Raw genomic sequence first — 19,671 nt, 5'->3', positions numbered from 1 at the left:
TGTTTGCCTCGAACGTTTGTTGGTCGCGCTTTGTGCTGGCATCTGACCGATGCTAACAATATGAATAAAAACGACTCTTCGTATGGAATATGTCCAGCTTCTAGTTACTGGATGGGGATGGACAATTAACAAGGCATTGTACACAAATTACGTAACTTATGAAGGGGGTGAATTTTTCGTTACTTCTGTTACAAGAAGGATCAACGTTTCGTAAGCAATTTACACAACTGATAATATATACTTCTACAACAAAAAAATATTGGCTTGACAGACGAAAGAAAGTTATGTTGTTCAAATCTAAGAAAAAATTTGCTAAACGAAGTAGTGTATTCTTGAATGAGCGTTATAAAATTATCAAGCAGGGGTTTGAAAATAACAAACGGAAAAACAAAATAAGCAAATAATTTTGGCTCGCGAAAAACGGGCTTTCTTGAAACCCATGTATCGGAGCTAGATCGAACAGGGTGAGCTTTGTAGTACACCCAGCTTCGCAGTCTAGCACTCTATGCCGGGCGTTAGGTTTAACGCAGAAAAATTGATTTATGCGTTTTTATCGTTGATTCCGGATTTTAAATGCAGTCGCGATATGAAAGTGTGTTACCCTCATCGATCATATTTTTACACATCAGCATTCTTTTCGAATATTACATAAGTTTTTGTAAAAAATGAATCTTAAACATCTGAACAATACCGCCAGACGGGGCTACTTTTGATTCTAGGGACAGTTTTGGTTTTATTTGCAACATACATGTTGTGCCTTTGGCACTTTTAACAACCAACATATGCTCTACAATCAGTCATGAATATTTGTTGGAACAACTTCAACAATAAAATGATAAAAAAAATTATTCAATAAAACCCGAAAAAATATTCACAACCATAAAGCTTCTAACAAAGTCAAAATGTTGTTTGTTTGCGATCGTTCGAAAAATTATTCTTATACTCAATAGAAATACACTTGAAATAAATATCAGTTTTAGTTACAAGAATTAATGTGATACAGTTAACTCTCCCGACTCGATATTCCGTATCACGATATCGAGTTAGAGAACCATAGTAAAAGTTGGTTTTCATGGCTAACTCGATGGTCCCTTGGATTGCATTTGCACAGGTTTTGTGTTCTGTAACTCGATACCTCCCTAACTCGATGGTCCCTTCAATATCGAGTAAAGGAGAGTTGATTGTACTTCTTCATAGCGTTCATATGACACCAGAACGAATGTTTTTGAATTTTTAGATCATCGCAGTAGTTGGATGTTACATCATTCGCTTATATCAACTTAAACAATGAAGCTAACTGACAGTTCCATTAAAAAAAGATAAACTAGCAATATCATACGGAGTAACTTTTATAGTTTTTTCGAAAAAAATTTGAATATTTATGCATGTTGTTTCAAAGATTTTCAATTTTTATTTTTAAAACAAGTACTGGCATCCTAGCTATAGATTGCTGAAAGATTTATTTTGAATTGATATATAATTTTTCATATGATCGGAAGTCGGTTTTATGTTTAGGGGTAACTTTGATAATGGAGCATGTATCAAATAAAATTGAATGAATTACGAACATTTATAGGGCATTGCATACCTCTAGGCGTTTATCGTTATATGGAAATTTCTGACTTAGATTTTCAAAAATGGTCACAGTTTGTTGAAATGGTTCTCGCTAGGAGATTTGACACCATATTCAAATTCTATTATATCTAGGCTGTCAAATATAACTGATAAACTAATCAAAACTACATCAAATAGTGATCGTAGAACATGTTATTCGTAAAAGTTTCGAAATTTCTATAGTTGCATCAATTTTTAATATTCGTATATTAAGTCTCAAATGTTCTTGATTCAAATGAAAATAGCTCTGACATGAAGTGTCATGCTAATATTCTTTGCTTTTGCATTCGTTTTGCTTAATTGATTAACAGATATTATCGTTTTGAATGTGGTGGGTCCCGCACTATCAAGGTTACTCGCATTATCAAAGTCATCCCGTTGTACGGTAAAATATTAAAAAAATATATTAAAAGCACGTTCTACTGTAAAGTTTTATATATGTGTAAAATGTTTGAGCTTGACAGTTTTCCAAACTATGTTTATCAATAGAAAAAAACGCACAAAAATATCACATTGGACGATAATTTAAAGATTCCGTTTAAGATTCATGAGAAAAAAATAATTATTTACGATTATGAAATCAATATTGATTTCTAAAAGTTTTCAAAGTAGCCCCTTTTTGTCTTGAAAGACACATTTTTTTTCGCTATTAATGCAACATTTTTATTGCTTGATGGATTTGCTTCATACTCTTGAAAATTTGCTACGTACATATACAACTTTGAAACATGCAAGAGTTATTAAAATCCTACCAAAATTTTGAGAGCTGCAAATTTACAATGTTGAAAAATTTAAAGTAATATCGAAAGAAGCCCCGACTACCGGTAAACATATTTTTTGCTATCTATTCGAGATTGTCGGGTTTTATATTTTATCAAACTGAACCCAGCCTATTTTATTTTTTCAAATCCGACCCGAATCCGAGACTATAATTGATTACCAAACCCAGACCATACCCCAGGGTGGCCACTGAACCGGGAAAAGCGGGAAAAAGACGGGAATTTGATTCCACTGGGAAAAACCGGGAATTTGAGATGACTACCGGGAAAATCGTGTTGAACGAACATTTTGGAGCTATCAATCTACAAACCAGAAGTTGTAAAAAATCGTTATATATGAATAATACATTGGAATGCTTAATTTTTTTTTAAAGATTTTATTTCTACTTTTTACACTATGCGTCTTTACAATGTTCAATTTTCTCACAATATCGCTAACCATGTTTCGAAATATTTTTCAAATCTTTCCACTACTGTAAAGGTTCTTGATTCAAGAATAACATTTTTAATCCTTTTGTCTAACTTTTTTGACTCGATGTTCTGAATCGAGGTTCAATTTTTTTTTCTTACAATCAATTAGTTTTAAAAGTATTTAATATTTCATTCTTCAAAAAAACGAAACAAAAATAAGGTGGAGATACATGCTTTTACATGTGTGGCATTGTTTAATTTCCACCTTAAACTTCACAATAAATCACAAATTTATGTGCAATTTTACCGAATATTGATGTTTTATTTCACCGATCGATCCGTGAAGCTGGAAAAAAATCAGGTGTCAAAAGCATTGAATAGTTCGATGATATTTTACGGATTGCCGGTGATCACTTTTTCTGAATTGCGAGAAAAAAATTAGAAATGTGATCATTGAAATGAAAACACTCAATAACGGAAGCTATTTGGAATTTTAACTTTTTTTTTACACTGATCGTTCATTGAACGGAATTCCATAAATCATTTGTTATTAAAAAATACTGGCGTTTCATTTTGTTTTTCAAGTCCAGTTTATTTATATTAATATACAAAAATATAAACTCTAGCGAAGTTCGTCATTAGAAAATGAAAAATCGCCGGCCACGCTTAATGATTGCGCAGATTTTCAGGGTAAATTTCGGTATATGGTAAAAAGATTGATTTTTATCGAGCTTTGTGTTAATTTTTCACAGACTTTTGTAAAGTTTTAGCTTCCACCGAATTTTCTGTGGATTTTTAACAGTTATGTTGAAACCACTGTTGTTCCATGGAAAAATCTGTTGAATCATATGGCACGGATTTTTGTTTCATTCTAAGTGTATTGTTTGCTTTGGAAAACTCTTTATTTTCATGAAGAAAAAATAAAATGATGAGAAATTGAGTTGAAATATCTTCAATTAGCTGAATCAAAAACCGGGAAAATTTTGGCGACTGTACCGGGAAAACCGGGAAAAAAGCGGGAATTTCAAAATGGATATTTGGTGGCCACCCTGACCCGAAACCGAAAATATGCCAGTGTTTAAACAACCTCAAACCGATTTGGTTTTGGAAGAAACAGCCTAATAAAAATCGATTTTAAAAAAATAGTCTATTCTTTCGTTGTTTCTGATGAGGACGCAATCCGATTGTAGGTAGATCTGTTTTTTATGTTTACCAAACCCGACCCCAATCCGATATTTTTCAAGTCCAAATTCGAACATTACCCGATATTTATTTTTTAGCCTTTTAAATCCGACCCGCTCCCAAAACTGAACGAAATAAATTTTTCAAACTCGAACCCGACCATCTCTACTACCTATGTAAATAACGCATCATCAGCTGCACTACTTGCGGAATCAAACAGCAATGCTATGGATCGAAAGAATGAATGCAATTTCGCATTCAGTTGCGAACCAAGAATTGAATCACTTGTGAATGTTTGAGCGACAATCCTGCGATCCAAAACAAACACGTGAACTAGGATCGCTTTGTTTCATTTCTTTTTGCGTTAGCCATTCGCTGTGCTCATTCTTTCGGTAGTTCATCTGTATTTGGAGTCGTAGTGTTCCATTGGGAGAGGAATCATGCGACTGTGAATGAACAGTTCGAGCCTGACAACGCACCGAACGGATTCATAAAGAAGAACGTGAATGAATGACTTTTCCCATGCCTGCCACTAAATAATATTTTAAAGTAAGTGAATTTCCCTTCCAAAATAGCTCAAAATCTTCAAATCACGATAACTTTCGAATTCACGGAGAAGATGTTTGAACATTATACCTTTCGAAAGGTAGAAGCCGAATTCTTGGACATGTTTTGTGTTGACAACGATTTTAGGCACGCGGTGTAGATGATAAGTAAGATGCAACTCAACCATATTGCAACTGGATTAAAACAAACAATCTTCTAGCTATCATACACGTAGTTTAGTGCAACTTTCGCGCAACTGGGATGAATCTTCTCAAGTTGTGGGCACGAGAACCTAAATTGAATGCAAGTTGCGGATGACTCAAATGAAAGTAATTTGAAACATAACATTGAAATCGGCATTGTGGTAGAAGTTGCAAGAGTTTGTTTGAAAAGTTACTGAACACATCTTCATAAACTTGACTTCATTGCTATTTGCAAAGGTTAAACGTCAAACACGGAGTGAAATGCATGTTCTTTGGAACAGCAATGAAACTTTATGAGCTTTTGATATTAATGTGTTTATTGATACGTGCTTGAAACCATTTTTGGAAAGCATCTCTTTGGAAGATGTTACACGTGCTACTAGGGAGTTTATATTTCTTCGGCAAACTTCAAAGTTATTTTCATTGGATCCTCACCATAGCTTTCATTAATTTTTTCACTGATACCGTGTTTTTTTTTTCATCGGAACGTTATTTTTGATAACAATCTCGGCACTTAAGGACAATTGTGGGATACTTTGGACGTTGAAGGGTTAATGAAATTTGGTAGAATATCAAATTTGTCTAAAATCAAAACTACTCTTGATTGAGAGTACTTTTCTCAGAATTTTCCTCATAATAATAAATATTAATCTTTGTTTGACCATAACTCAATGAATACTCAACCGATTCGAAATCCGCATTGTAGCAATTTTATTATTTTATACTGTACTTAAAATACATTCTATTAAACATTTGTTTTAATTGGGTTGTTCTACAAATACTACCCAAAAACATGATTTTAACAATTATTTCATTGTTCAAGATTTTTTTTGCCGGAAATAAACTTTATACTATTAAACTGAAGTTTTAGGGGACTAAAGGCATCTTCACTAGGGTGCAGCTTATTTTTCGAATGTTCTCAAAATCAAAAAATCGTACGCATTTCTGAATTCGTTCGACCATAACTCAATGTATACTCAAATCTTTGTATATGGTTTTGAATCAATTCTAATATTCAATATTGTGTATGCAACAGATTCAATAAAAACAATTTTTTGACTGGGTTTTTCAACAAAAACTACCCAAAACCATAATTTAAGTGAACAACCCAGACAACAAAAATGCACATATATCGAAAGGTTTATGGACAAAAGGTCGAAAGACAAAACGTCGAAAAAACAAAGGGTCGAAACACAAAAAGTCGAAATGATTTGCCTGATGGGAAATTTTTCCATCTTTGAAAAAAGATTTTCGACCTTTTGTCCCTTCATTTATGTTCTTCGACCTTTTGTCCTTTCGACCTTTTGTCTTTCGACCTTTTGTCTTTCGAACTTTTGTCATAGATTCATACCGAAATCACCTTAGCGCTATACGGCGCTTATTTATGCAAAGTTCCACGTATACGAAGTTGCCAAAAGGCCTTAGACGTGCGAAAATAGAGGCGATATATGTGCATAATTTATAAGATACAAAATAGCATGCAATGCGAGTGTGTAAATTGTATTGCGAACTGATCTGTATTCTTATGCGACTAAATTCATCATAACGAAGCTAATTTGACAGTTATTACGGATTGATCCGTATAACTTTGTGCGAGTATACCGGACGAAACGAAAGGTATATATGAACTCATACAATGCAGTTTAATGAGAGAAAACTCATCGATCTAACGATTTCATTCACCATGTAGTGCGGGTATGATGCAATGTGTGTATGAATAAACGACTTTGTTCGTAAACTATTATGCTACTTCTGGTTGTCTGGAAAATAGTTTATTGTGTTGTTCAAGTTTTTTTGTCGGAAATAATCTAAATACTATTTAACAGAAGTTTTGTGGGATTTAGGGCACAAAGGATGCTCATTTGAAGACCATTAAATGACAATACTTGTTTTCAAGTACGCCTTTGATAGAAAATAGGGTCAAAACAAGGCTGACAAAAAGCTATTGGAGCAAAATAAACATTTTCAAATATAGCTCTATTAATAAGTGTCAATTGTTATAAAACGTAAATGGGCATTCAAATGCAAAAAAAAAACATCTCTAGGTTCCTTACTATGCTCAAAAATTAGGTTCATCTAACGCCCATCTTATACACCAATATGAAGCTGAAATGTATTTCATGCATTCTATCTATTCTCAGAAAATTAGGGGCATCCATTGCACCCCGTATGTTCATCATGCGCATAACCCTCCTAAAAAGCATTCTGTTATAAATATAATAATAATAAATAAATGCATTATAATAACTATAGAAAAATGCAAAACATGTTTTTCTTCTTAAACTATTTAAAAAGTTTAAAATATTAGAAAAACGAGTTTTAGTTTAAATAGTTAAGTTTCACTTGCCAAAAAATTTGTGAGTTCTTCACACTTTTGTAAAAGTATAAAAATATACTTAAACCCATTAAAATCAGATTTTACAACGGTGTTGAGTATTAATGAAGTTATGGTCAAACAAAGTTGAATATTAGTAAAATACGAAAAAATGGAGAAAACTTCTCAAAACTAAGCCTAACATTAAAATGTAAGATTATTTGGATAAAATATAAACTTTTCATTTATTAAAGTTTGGAGAGCATGATGCAAAAATTTCAAAATTGGTGGGAAAATTACAACGCTTTGTGGATTTCACTGAATAACTTGAAAGTTCTTCCTCAAATCGATTGAGCCTCCTTAAAATCTTAATATTTTTGACTCAAACTTCAAGGTTTATTTCTTTATGTGATTAGCCGTTTCAGCACATGGATTTGGTTTTTAAAACAGTCTAAAGATAAGCCGCACCCTTATGTTTTCCTGCAATGGGTATTAATTCATTTTCTCTGCAACGATGAGCTACCCAAGTTAATAAATGTTCTTTATGGCGTTATCTTATTTTTGCATATTTATATTAGATACAACACAAGTAATTTGTTAATTTAATGAGGATTAACAGCTTTCAAGGGAGAGAATTTGTTCTCATGCCATTTTTGCATTAATACAGTGCATGTAGATAAACTTTCTTCAAGGTCCTATTCGATATTAAGAAACTTATGGTGGAACATGGTGAACTCACTGTAGCACACATTAGCAACCTATATTCATAGTTTTATTATAAAGATCAATCAATCAATCAATCAACAGTTTATTCATCATAAAAGAGTATTATACAATAAATTCCTTATTCTATAAATAATGAGTTCATTAGCTACTTTCAACATTTGATCGATTTTTAAGTATCTTTGCAAAATAGCGATGATGTTATATCATTTTGATTTTTCATTTAGAGGAAAACAACCTTTTCAGATAAAAAACCACTTACTTGAAACAATTAAAAATATAAAAGCTAGGACCCTAACACTAATTACATAAAGTACGCAACATATCAAAAGAAGAACTTTTACATTTCTGGTAATAGTTTGATCTAATTCTATTGTAGTACTGATCTAGGGTTTCTATATGAGTAATTTCATGTAATTCGCTGGTGCTAAACTAAGGAGGTAAATTATGAACCATTTTTAAACATTTGTTTTGGAAAACTTGTAGCTTTTTCCTATGAGACATGGCACACTCGGATCATACTGGCGAAGCGTAGGCTAGAGTTGATCTAGATACTGTTTTGTGCAGAAAAATCTTAATTCGAGTATTAAGTTTTAATTTTCGATCAATAAAAGGATACATAATTCTTATCAGTTTCTAACATCTCTCAAGTATATACTGAGAATGTTTTTGAAACGTAAGTTTTTTTTTTTATCTAAAATAAAACCTAGATACTTCGCTTTATCTCTCCACGGTATATCGAATCCATTCAAATGCAGACATCTATTAGGAAGTTTTCTAGGACTTCCGACCCTAGAAGCCTGATTTGCTGCTGAACAGGAATCGCCAAAGAAATTTCTCGCCGATTCCTTGCAGAAATTTTCTACAGCGACTCCCGTTTTAACTGGCATCTCTTTTCAAATGTGTACTGCGATCAGAAAAAAGCGCTTCCTTGATCGATTCCTTGCAGGAATTTCCCACACGCTATGTCTGAATCAGACGATTATAAAAATCGAATGTACATCGGATTTTTTCTCGCTAGAGATCAGTATTTGGTCTATATTTTCATAATCGGAAGGTTTTAAAATATTCTATCGATCAAATTTTTATAGATGACTAGATTGAAAATCACTCCGTTACCAGGAAAATCAAAAAACAAACATACATCATTTTGTCTACGCAAATTTTTTTGAATCCCTGAATTCCAGTCTAGTTACTTTTTATAATGGGCATATCGACATACGCACGGCATAAAAAAATAACAAGGCAGGCTCTTCACCGATGTAGACATCAAGTTTAGTTGGAAACATGTGACGTCACTCCTATCGTACCATATACCATCCGGACCACTAGATCAATTTTTTCGAAAATTTGTTCGAAGTGAATAGGAATGACTTCGTCAAGTAGCTGTCAGTTTTCGGAATATATCACCTTCTTAATTTAGTACACCGTGGACATACGGAGATAAAATAAGGAACGAAAATCACAACGAGATAGGGAGATATCGAGAGGATATCGAGAAATGGAGAGTGAAAATATATGCAGAACGAAGGGACCGAAGCACTCATCGACATAGGGAGAGATATCGAGATGTAGAACATCGAGATGTGAATAGTCGACTGTAATAAACATGTGATAAGCAATAATTTGCTATATAATTTGAAGAACCATACGTGGTATTTCATGCTGCTTTTCCATTCAGCCTTGTTCTGTGAATCGAGAAGAGCTGATCACAAATTGAAGCAAGCTGACTTTTGTCGCCTTAATCAACTCGACTTATGTACCCCACCTAATATTCGAAATAAGCACATTATTCTTGCCTAGTTATTTTCGATCAAACTATTTTGCAGTGCCTTCCCGCAAACTTTGCAGTTAACCCGAAGTTATCAACATCATCAGCAAAGCAATATATTTGCTAAAAGAATCATAACTGTAACTGGAAGTCCCAACAAGCCAATTGACCATAAGTAAAGAAACGTGTATCCTGTTACCGACACATAAGATTCACTTAGCCATAAAGGTTTTCCTGAAAGCAATTATTTCCTGCTGTTTTAAGTATGATTTCTGCTTTTTCAAAATCTTACCCACGTCCGTAAGCTTCAGGGTCCAGAATTAAAAAAAAAATATCTCAACATTCTCTCTGAATGCTTCCATGAGATGAAGATCAGCAGCTCATTACGAAGAACGATGATATTCTGAAGGAATAATAAATTCAGTAAATAACATTGTTGAAAATTGAAATAGCTTGTAGAGCAGTTTTTCAAAGAAAGATGATGTGATGGGAGAAAAATGAATTCACTAATACTTAATGTTCCAGTCAATGTTAAAAAACACTACTATTAAGAAGTTCATTAAAATAAGCAACGAAATTCTAGACAGAATTTAGAACACAAACAAATGTAGGCGTAATAATAGGATTACACAACCGTTATTTCATCCAACAACAGTTAATAATTCAGATTATTCAAAGTAATAAGTTATCAATCAATGCCGTTTTACATATAAATTAATCATCAATGCATAGGACGATTGATTATTGAGCTTTGATGAAATCTCGCGTAACTTTTCAAAACGGCTTATCAAACAATTCACGCATTTTGAGTAAATCGAGCTTGAAGGTTGTGAAAATATATTTTGAAACTGTATCAAAATGAAACAATTTTTCCCCACTGTGTTGCTTGTAGAGAGAAGCAGTGTAATAGAGATGAACGTTAGAAATGAAATTTTGTCAATTTATTTGGAAATTACACTGAAATCTATAAAAAAAACATCAAATAGGACGTTTTGACCAAAAATATGTACATTTAATGTAAGTCTATCCAAAATAAAATTTTTTGCTACATGTATATTTTATCAAATGACCTTTCAATGAACCATTTCAAAATAAGCTTTCGATCAAATTTCAGTTTGACGAAACTTCATTTGACAGAATATTTTCAAGATTTTTGACCAAATGTTCATTCGAGCAATGTCCTTCCGACTAAATGTACCTTCGACGAATTGACAATCGACCAAATGTCCTATAGCTTTAAAATCGCTCTTGTGCTGTATTTTTCTTCTTTTACTTTTATTATATAACACACAGGAGTGCTCGATATTGTGAACCATCTCTGTATGACATGAAATGTACAAAAACAAGAAACCATCACAGGAGTGATTTGTTTAGCATGGCAATAAATTTCACAAATTTTATATTGATTCAACAGAACCCGAATTTGTGTGAATCGTACTCAATTCGGTGTCACATATTTTCAGCGTGTATTTCACATGCTATAATGAGGCTAGCATGCCATAAAGAATGCCACACCGTGAAAGATTTTTATTATCAGCCTTAGCTGGATTTACTCAGAAATGTATTTCTTTTATTCTTTAATTTAATTTTCCAGCATTGAACAGACAGCTAGTTGCTCATGATGGTTAATTAAATTAACTGTCTCATTTATTATAGAAATTGGAAAGACCCACACGGAGAAAAAAAAATAGTAATTCCAACCAATTTTCGGTTGTTTTCAAACTAAATTTTAGGTTGAATTTTGCCCAAACAAATTATTAGTTTGAATTTACCACTTCGGTTGTTTGAAACAAACTACGATTCAAAGTTATTTTCAAAACAACATGAGAATTAAAAACAACAAAAAGTTGATTTGAAACAACCATAAAATTGGTTGTTTATTTGACAGCTGCAAAATCAACCAATTATTTAGGTTGTTTCAAACCAGCTGAAGTGATTTGAAACAAACAAATTTCATTTTGAAATAAACTAATGCGTTGTTTGAAACAAACGAGTGATTTGGTAGTTTGTCTCTACTTTCTTATTGTTTTTTCTTCTTATTATTAATTCAAAACTTCTTTGATGTGTTTATATGTACTTTATTGGTATTTTAAGAGTAACTTCGCATTTTTACCACTAAAAGAAATAGAAATAATGGTTTTGATTGAGCGTTAAAATTCCCCGAACTCCAATTTCCGCTTGTTACCGTTTGTATTGCTTCCATTGCAGCTATTTTCAAAAAGAGAAATCTGATGAAATAATCCAGTCGAATCGGCGAAAAAATCATTTTGACGGTTGTTCGATTCCTTTTACTTTATCTGCAAGAAGTTAAATAGAAATAAAGTAACATTACGCAAATTATTACAGCTATTAATACCTATAAATATGACTCAGATGGAGGGAATTCAGTTTCCGATATCTATGGTACCACTGTAAAGGAATCATCTAAAATTTACGGAGTCTTTTCAAAACACCATACGGCTAGCTAGTTGAATAAAAAAGCATAATTATTGAACTTTTCACTGATTATTTATGACAATTATTTTACCGGATAGAACTTTACTAGATAACGACTGATTCTAAATATGCTCAACAATTTTCTCAAGATGGCTGGCTCTTCAGCCCAAATAAATTTAGTACTAATGAACCGCTGCTGAATGGCGATTTCCAACAACCCAAAGAATGGTAAAAACAATGCACACATTTGTTAGAAACTACAAATATATTTGTTTATAACAACAAAAATCTGATTATAATTAAACATATATTTCAGTTTGAAAATATCTAAGAAAACAATTTGTTTCAACAAAAAACTTCAGTTAGGTTTAACAAAAAATCAAGTAAAAACAACTAATATTTTAATTTGAATTTCAACCAAAAATTTGGTTGTTTCAAACTACATGGTTTTCTCTCCGTGCACAAGAGAAATCGAGAGACGTTTTAGTAAATCGAACTTAAGGTGATTATATAACGAAGCCACACCTCAAATTTTCAAGAGCACAAGACTTGAGAACCAAACAGCGCTTCGCGTTAAAAATTTATCCCATTGGTCACCACCAGCAAGCAATCATGTTGATTGGTTTTCAATGTGAACTGTTGTCAGATACTCTCGTCTTGTGCATTTGAAAATTCAAAGTTTGGCTTCGTTTTATAATCACCTTAATCGCAAGTAGAATTATTTTACCGTGCAAATCGTAGTATAGCACACTTAAACTGGAAACTCCCCAATATCTCCCTCCTTATAACCTTGTTATCCATGCCACAAATAGATATTTTTTACCGATTTTTTTCTATTTTTAGCATTCAAAATGCTCATCAGAAGCTTAATTCAAAAATTTGGCGATGGTTGATAGAATTAATTTAGCAAGATAAACGAATATGAACAAAAAAAAACACAAAACACTGGAGTTCCTTTTTTTATTTTTGTTGCTCTAAAAAAAAATAAACAAATCTCACAAAATTTTCATAGCATCCATAAATAATCGTGATAAAAACCAATCATGGTTTTCTGTTCTCTGTAAAGCATATTTTGACTTACTTTTTTAAATAAAGAGTCCTTATATGTATGAAGCTTAAAATGTGTCGTTAATGAATTATTATATGTACGCTGTATAATTATTTTCAGTCAGGTTCAAAATACTCGAGTATGAGGTAGCATATCAAGTTTGTGCAATCTAACTAGAGCTGTGCGCTTTGGCACCCTTCTTTCTATTCCGTTTAGGGGCTATTCAAATATGACGTCCATGATATCAGGGGGAGTCCAAGAAAGAGTGGCTGTGAATATGTATGCAGTCTATTAATGTAGAACAACGTAGTATAAGGATGGAAGAATTGAAAATTCCCAAACCTGTTGTACGTCACATTCGAATCACCCCTAAAAAAAGACTGACAGAACTGTCAAAGTGCATCATCAATCTTGGTTTGACAGTTGCCTACAACATAAAAAAATGATTTGTTTTGGCCTAGTGTTTGATAAGGAACAGTTTATCAACAGTGAAAACTGTACTTTGGGTGGTGATGTTTACCAGGAAATGATTGGTAATTAACAACAATATTTGCCATGGTTTTGATCGAGTGAAGTGAAAAGGTGCATCGCAGTAGGGTGGAAGAAGTTGTGCTTTCTCTTGTGGACGGCACTAAGTAGTAGTGAGAACAACAATCAAAAACAAATCACGTTCAACAAAGGCAAATACGTTTATCAATTGCCAGTGAAGGATTCAAAATGAGATCAGTTTGCCTGCAGGTTGTAAAGTGTTTCCTCTATTTGGTGCTTCTGTTGGTTTTCATTCTCTTCAGTTTTGCTTCGCGTGTTCTGTTCGTATGAATCGGCCTTCCTGATTCTGCGACACGCTTCGGTTCGATTCTGCTTCTTTATCACTCGGAGGTATTCATCCAGAGCGACAAATCAAATATCTGTGTGACTCATGTGACGTAGGAACCGTTTTACAAGCAATCAATGAAGCAAGAATAATCCGTAACACAAATCATTCGCCTAATAATGTTCGCAGAGCGCAACTGGCGAACAAATCTCGGTAACGTTGAAATTATCTAACCTTCTCTCCAGCATCTGTTTATGTTTCGTCTGTCTATTAGTCACCAATGCTAGACTTCATATCTACATCGCAAAAAAAGTGCTTGTTTCTGTTGTTGTTGTTGTTGTTATTGCATGGCTTTCCTCGTTTATGTTTGAACAAAGTTTAGATTTAGTGATACGTAATTTTTGTTTTGAGAAAAACAATGAGACACAAAACTTGTACATATAAAAATTATGCTTCATTCAATGTTTATTATCACTTAGACCACAGTTCCATATCAGACACAAATGTTGCTTGAGAGTAAGACCCTTTTGTTTCGAAGAATGTCGGAATAGTTATACATATTAAATATTTAAATAATAATAATAATAATAATAATAAAGAATAGTTTTCCCACTGTATGGATTCCGTTGTTGGCAACAAAGTCGAAATTTTCAGATTCCAGAAACGGAACCGTATCAAAATTGGAACCCACTTTTTAGATTTAAAGAATATCATTTGGACGTTGTTCCATAAACAATATGAAACCAAATGTAAACATAAGCCACGTAAAAGCAATAACCACATGAGTGACCTTTATTTAACAACTGGACAGTTCCTCAACATAGGGTGTGAGAATACAGAAATGCAATACATTTCAATAGAAACGGGTTTACAAAAAAAGTTTTAGGTGTTACAAAACTGAATGAATCTAGTTAAATGAATTTAACAAAACAGATTATCAGTTAAACCCAAGCGTCAAATTTGACAACGTTCGGTAGTTTAAAAATGGCTCTTTTAAATTGTATTTCTTGTATCGTATAGAATGCCTTACTGATCAACTGATTAACTACAGTCAAAGGGCATACCAGCTGAAATCAATTGCTCTACACAAAAACTAAGATATTTTTAGAACAGATTATTGGCTAAACCTTTAATCGGGTTTTCGATACATTTGTTAACATGGATAAAAAGAATTTATTACATAATGATATGAAGCAACATGCGACCCACAAGCCATAACTGTGACCCATAATTTCTTACAATACACAAATAAGCATCCTATCACTTCAATTAGAAATGAGTTTTAATAAAACACCATTAAAAATCATTTAGTAAAGCTTGGATATGCATTCAACAGTAATTCGTAGGATCCCATTATGGAACCTCAAGAATCAACAGAAACCCGCTAGAATCCACATAATCTTGCTTAGAATACTCAGGATCTTGCTTAGTAACCAGGGAATTGACATCTACCCAAGGGCTTGCTAAGAATTTTGAGAATATCGCTTACAGTTTGAAGATTTCGCTGCCATATTGCTGAAAATTCTCAAATCTCTGATAGAAATCTTCAAAAGTTCTTTAGGACCCCTAGTAATCTCCAAATACCACTGGAAACCTATTCAGAATCATAAAAATCTAGCTAAAAAATACAACTAGAAATCCTGTGCTAGATATTCACATGCCGCTTTGAAAATCTAAGCAGTTTACAAGGAATCGACAGATTTCGCACGGCATCCCCAATAATGAATTATACATTCCGATGTCCGATAGAAATACCCAGATTTCACACTCAGTATTTTCAAGAATTCACTGAAAATTATCATAAGCCCATTACAAAACATAGAATCCCGTAAGGATTCCCACGAATCCAGTTAGAGAACTCCTGAACCCAGCCAAAAGTCACTAGAATCTTGTAAGGATGATTTTGATAATTTCATGCGATCCGCAGTATATTCTAGCCTGAGCAACACTTTTATAGAATGTCGAAAGTCCAAAAAAAAATGACCGCGTGATTAATGAACAGTTCCTCAAATCTGTATTTGAATTATAGGGTGTTGCAGGAAGTATCGGCACGAATTTACCATACTGCCATTTCGAGATTAGTGCAGATGAAAATCTGAATTTCACTCATTTTATTTATGCACTTATCAAGAGCAGATTTAGAATTTTAAGCGAATTTTATTTTTTGCTTCCAGCTTTCTGATGGTGGTTCACATTTCTAGAAGCTTCTCTTATATGTTTCGCTCAAATCGCGTTATATCCGAGTGACTTTGTTGTGCGAATTTTGAGCTAGGTCAAAAAGTACGTACAATACAAATCTTAAAAAAATATCATATGATTGATGGTCATACTGTCACTAACATCAATGGAAGTTATAAACCTAAGTATATGAAATTCGAAGAGAAACTAAAAATTCGATTTCAGCTGTGGTCGATTTATGAAAGGGTCAAACCCAAGTCCTTATATATACGTGAAAACATTTAAAAATCGAAAATTTGTGTTGTCTATCAAAAAGTATAGGTATTTGGCATAAGTATATCTAATAAAAATTATTTTTATTATCTTATTATTCTTGAAATTATCTCATGTGAAGAGAAAAACTAGTGATTTTTTTAGAATATCACCATTTGGTCAAATGTTTTCTAGCAAAGCCAAATAAAAATTCTTGGAACATCATTGTATGTATGAACTCGAACTTATCACATCAAAGGGTTTTGATAAAAACATTCATGACCAGTTAATATCCAACTAAACCAGGCCTGCCCAACGTACGGCGCCGCCTCATTTTGTGCGGCCCGCGAAGAGTTTCAAACTCCTTCTCATATCTGGTCCTTTTGTAACAACCAACTAGATGTTTCAGCATTCCAAGATTTATTTTGAAGATTCTTTTTCAAAAAAAATTGTTTTTTGATCCTTCTACATGTGTAAGATTTCTCAAATATGTAAAACACTTTCATTTTCAAAAATTTAGCTAACATTTTTGAGGAATAAATACAATAACTTTTATCACCAATAAATGAACAAAACTAAACTGCCCATAACTGCATATTTGTAACATTCGACAAAAGTAGGCATTGAGTAAATGGGATACCAAGTTTGCATTTTATCGCAGTATGGGAGGAAACTAATATTTCAAAAAATCACTAAGAATTCAAAAGTGCTTATTTGAGGCTGAAATTTTGTACCACTCATATCGCATATAAGGTGCATAGTCAGAAAAAAATTCTGATAGAAATTTCGTTGCTACTGCATTATGAGGCTCATGTACAATCTCAATGTGACTGTTATGCGGTTACAATTGCCAATGAGACAAAACAACTTGGTATTTTTTTCGAATTTTCTAGAACAATCTCACAGATTTCAGTAAGTTGATCGAAAGTATTTGCCATTTGATGACTCTCCCCGGTATTAACTCCATTTTGTCAAAAATGTCGAATGTGACTGTTTTGCAGTTATGGGCAGTAAATAGATTATACAATTTGATACAGGATTCTCGCATAAATTTAAGGTTAAGATGGAACGAGGCCACATTTTCAAGAGTACAAATCTAGAGCCACTGGCTGGTGGTTACCACTCAATCAAATTTTCAGAGCAAACGATGGTCTGGTTCTAGATTTGTGCTCTTGAAAATTCGAGGTTTGATTTCGATGGCAGGATTCTTATCAAATGTAGAGCGAAATTTCACACAACATCCTAAGCATTTTTATTACCGAATCGAGAACATAATCATGAGAAAGTTTCTCACACAATCCTTTATGAATTTCTCACAGCCTCTAGAGCCGGTTAGTCAGGACATTAAGCCGGACTGGTCGCATCTGGTACACTTTAAATGGTGCAAATCTATTCATTTATAATGTTGAATATATGACCTTAATGTCATTGGAAATAAATAATGATAACTTGGCATGTCCCAAAAAAAAAATCGCATTTTTCAACCCGACTTGACCCAGTGACCCACTGCAATAACTCCGGCTATAGGAGTATTCCTGAGTTCCTTTGACCATTCCTAGAAACTAGATATGTGGGCCAGTAAACTGACAAAAAATTATTTGAATTCGTTAAGTATCCGCTGAGTGGTAAGGGATTTAGTATTTATGCTTTCACTCAGGCCTATACGGGTTAATATGCTATCTTCAACAGACTGACTTGTCGAGTGCCGAGGTCGGTCCGACGATTCCGGCTGCCCCAACGACTCAGAGCCATGCGCTGTCCGCTGCGTTAATGCCGCTGCTCCTCTCGCCATCTTCGTTGTAACAGAGGCATCAGCTGGACGATTGTCCTGTTTACCGCGTCCGATTTTTCTTCATTACCACACATTCGTTGGACAATATTGTGCTCATTAACGTCAATGCCGACGACGGATCTCATCTCAGTTCGCTCATGCTCGAAGCGTGGACATCCGAAGACCACGTGTTCAACGATTTCCTCAACATCACCGCAACCGGTGCGTAACGGCGACCTTGCGTGTCCAAACCTATTCAGGTATTTCTTGAAGCAGCCATGACCAGACAAAAACTGCGTCAAGTGGAAATTCACTTCTCGACAGGCTTGGAATTATCCGGTGGGTTCATCTACTGTTCTCATCGCTAACCCACTGCTGTTGCCATTTCCTCATGGTTTCATCTCAGGCTCCGAATTCCCCGCGTGTCTTGATCCTTGTAGCACTCGCTGTCCTCTTCGAGTTGAAGGCTTATAAGGATCAATCCTGCAATCACACAGACTGCGTCCGATGATATCGTACGATACGCACTCAACACACGCATGGCCATCAGTTCGAACGTACTGTTCAGCCGGGAGTGGTTCCTCTTCGTCTGCAGTACTGTCACCCACACGGGGCCAGCGTATCTAGGCATCGATGTTGACACTCTCGCCAGTAGTCGCTTCTTGCTGCCGTTGATCGCTGAATTGTTGGGCATAATCCGCGATAGAGCTGATATCGCCCTAACGGCCCTCTCACATTTATAATCGACATGACTGTTGAAGCTCAGAAGGTTATCGATCATCACTCCCAGGTGCCTGACTTCCTGCTTTGAGTCGCTGCCACTGCCTTTCGGTTGCTTATCATCACTACTTCGGATGATGTGATGGGCTTACACAAGCTTCTTCCCAAGGTATTTAAAAGGGAGGTAGATCAATGTGTCAAATAGGGCATTCCGCCATATTGGAAAACAATCAGACAGCTGGCTGGTTTGTTATGCTTCACCAGGCCAGCAAGCCTTGAGATCCTAGCAACATGTTTCCCCTTAAACCACTTCGCTTTGTTTCCTGTCATTCAACCGCAGTTTGAGAATTCTGTTTTTGAATTATTCAGTGCTGATCATACATTTTCATTACAAGAAGCTGACTCGATGGTGATGCAATTAAAGACCTTAATATGTAATGTAATTATTTCTCTCAGTAACATGATGTGAAAACAGTTGTGGCACAATAGTACACCTATGTCCATTGCAGTAACTATAATCGCCGGTTGTACTGCCCATACTCTAAAAACAGTCCCATATTCTATGAGATTTCCTATATCAATGGAACTGTTGTGCGAGTATGGGCAGTGTATGTACGGTTACATACTATAAAAATATTTAAACCTCATGATACATTTTTGCACATTACACTCTGAAAAAAATCTAAACTAAATAGTTTAGAAGTCATACTAAATCACTACTCTCCTGGTTGACCCCAGACCTGGATTTAGCGCCAACAAAACGCGCTTAGTATAACTTCGATGAAATCGGCCTGAAGATTAGGTTGCTTTCATCACTGTCTAGATTAAGTTAGCCCGTGCTCTAAAATGGTGTTTCATTTTCATTTCGTTTTAAAACAACTTAAACGATTCTAAATTCATACAAAAACT

At 34.2% G+C, this 19,671-nt stretch overlaps 1 protein-coding gene and 1 long non-coding RNA gene across 4 annotated transcripts in view; one reads left to right on the top strand and one right to left on the bottom strand.

Annotated features, from left to right (window-relative positions):
• Positions 1–11,641: 11,641 nt before the first annotated feature.
• Positions 11,642–12,413, bottom strand: LOC110675393. Its single transcript, XR_002499444.1, has 2 exons — positions 12,071–12,413; positions 11,642–12,007 (listed from the first exon to the last, which is right to left on the bottom strand). It is a non-coding gene; the product is annotated as an uncharacterized LOC110675393 (long non-coding RNA).
• A 1,027-nt stretch (positions 12,414–13,440) lies between these two features.
• Positions 13,441–19,671, top strand: part of LOC5572528 (steroidogenic acute regulatory protein-like) — a 40,167-nt gene continuing 33,936 nt past the window's right edge. For 2 of the 3 annotated variants that reach the window (XM_021843016.1, XM_021843013.1), the window contains exon 1: positions 13,454–14,054. The gene's annotated coding sequence lies outside the window, so the exon portion shown is untranslated. Of the gene's footprint in view, positions 14,055–19,671 lie in introns of all 3 variants that reach the window. The other variant, XM_021843015.1, reaches the window with a different exon arrangement.

This window comes from Aedes aegypti, chromosome 2, assembly GCF_002204515.2.
Source record: "Aedes aegypti strain LVP_AGWG chromosome 2, AaegL5.0 Primary Assembly, whole genome shotgun sequence".
NCBI lineage: Eukaryota > Metazoa > Arthropoda > Insecta > Diptera > Culicidae > Aedes > Aedes aegypti.
Note: the sequence above shows the minus strand (reverse complement) of the source record. Positions and strands in the feature narration are given on the sequence as shown.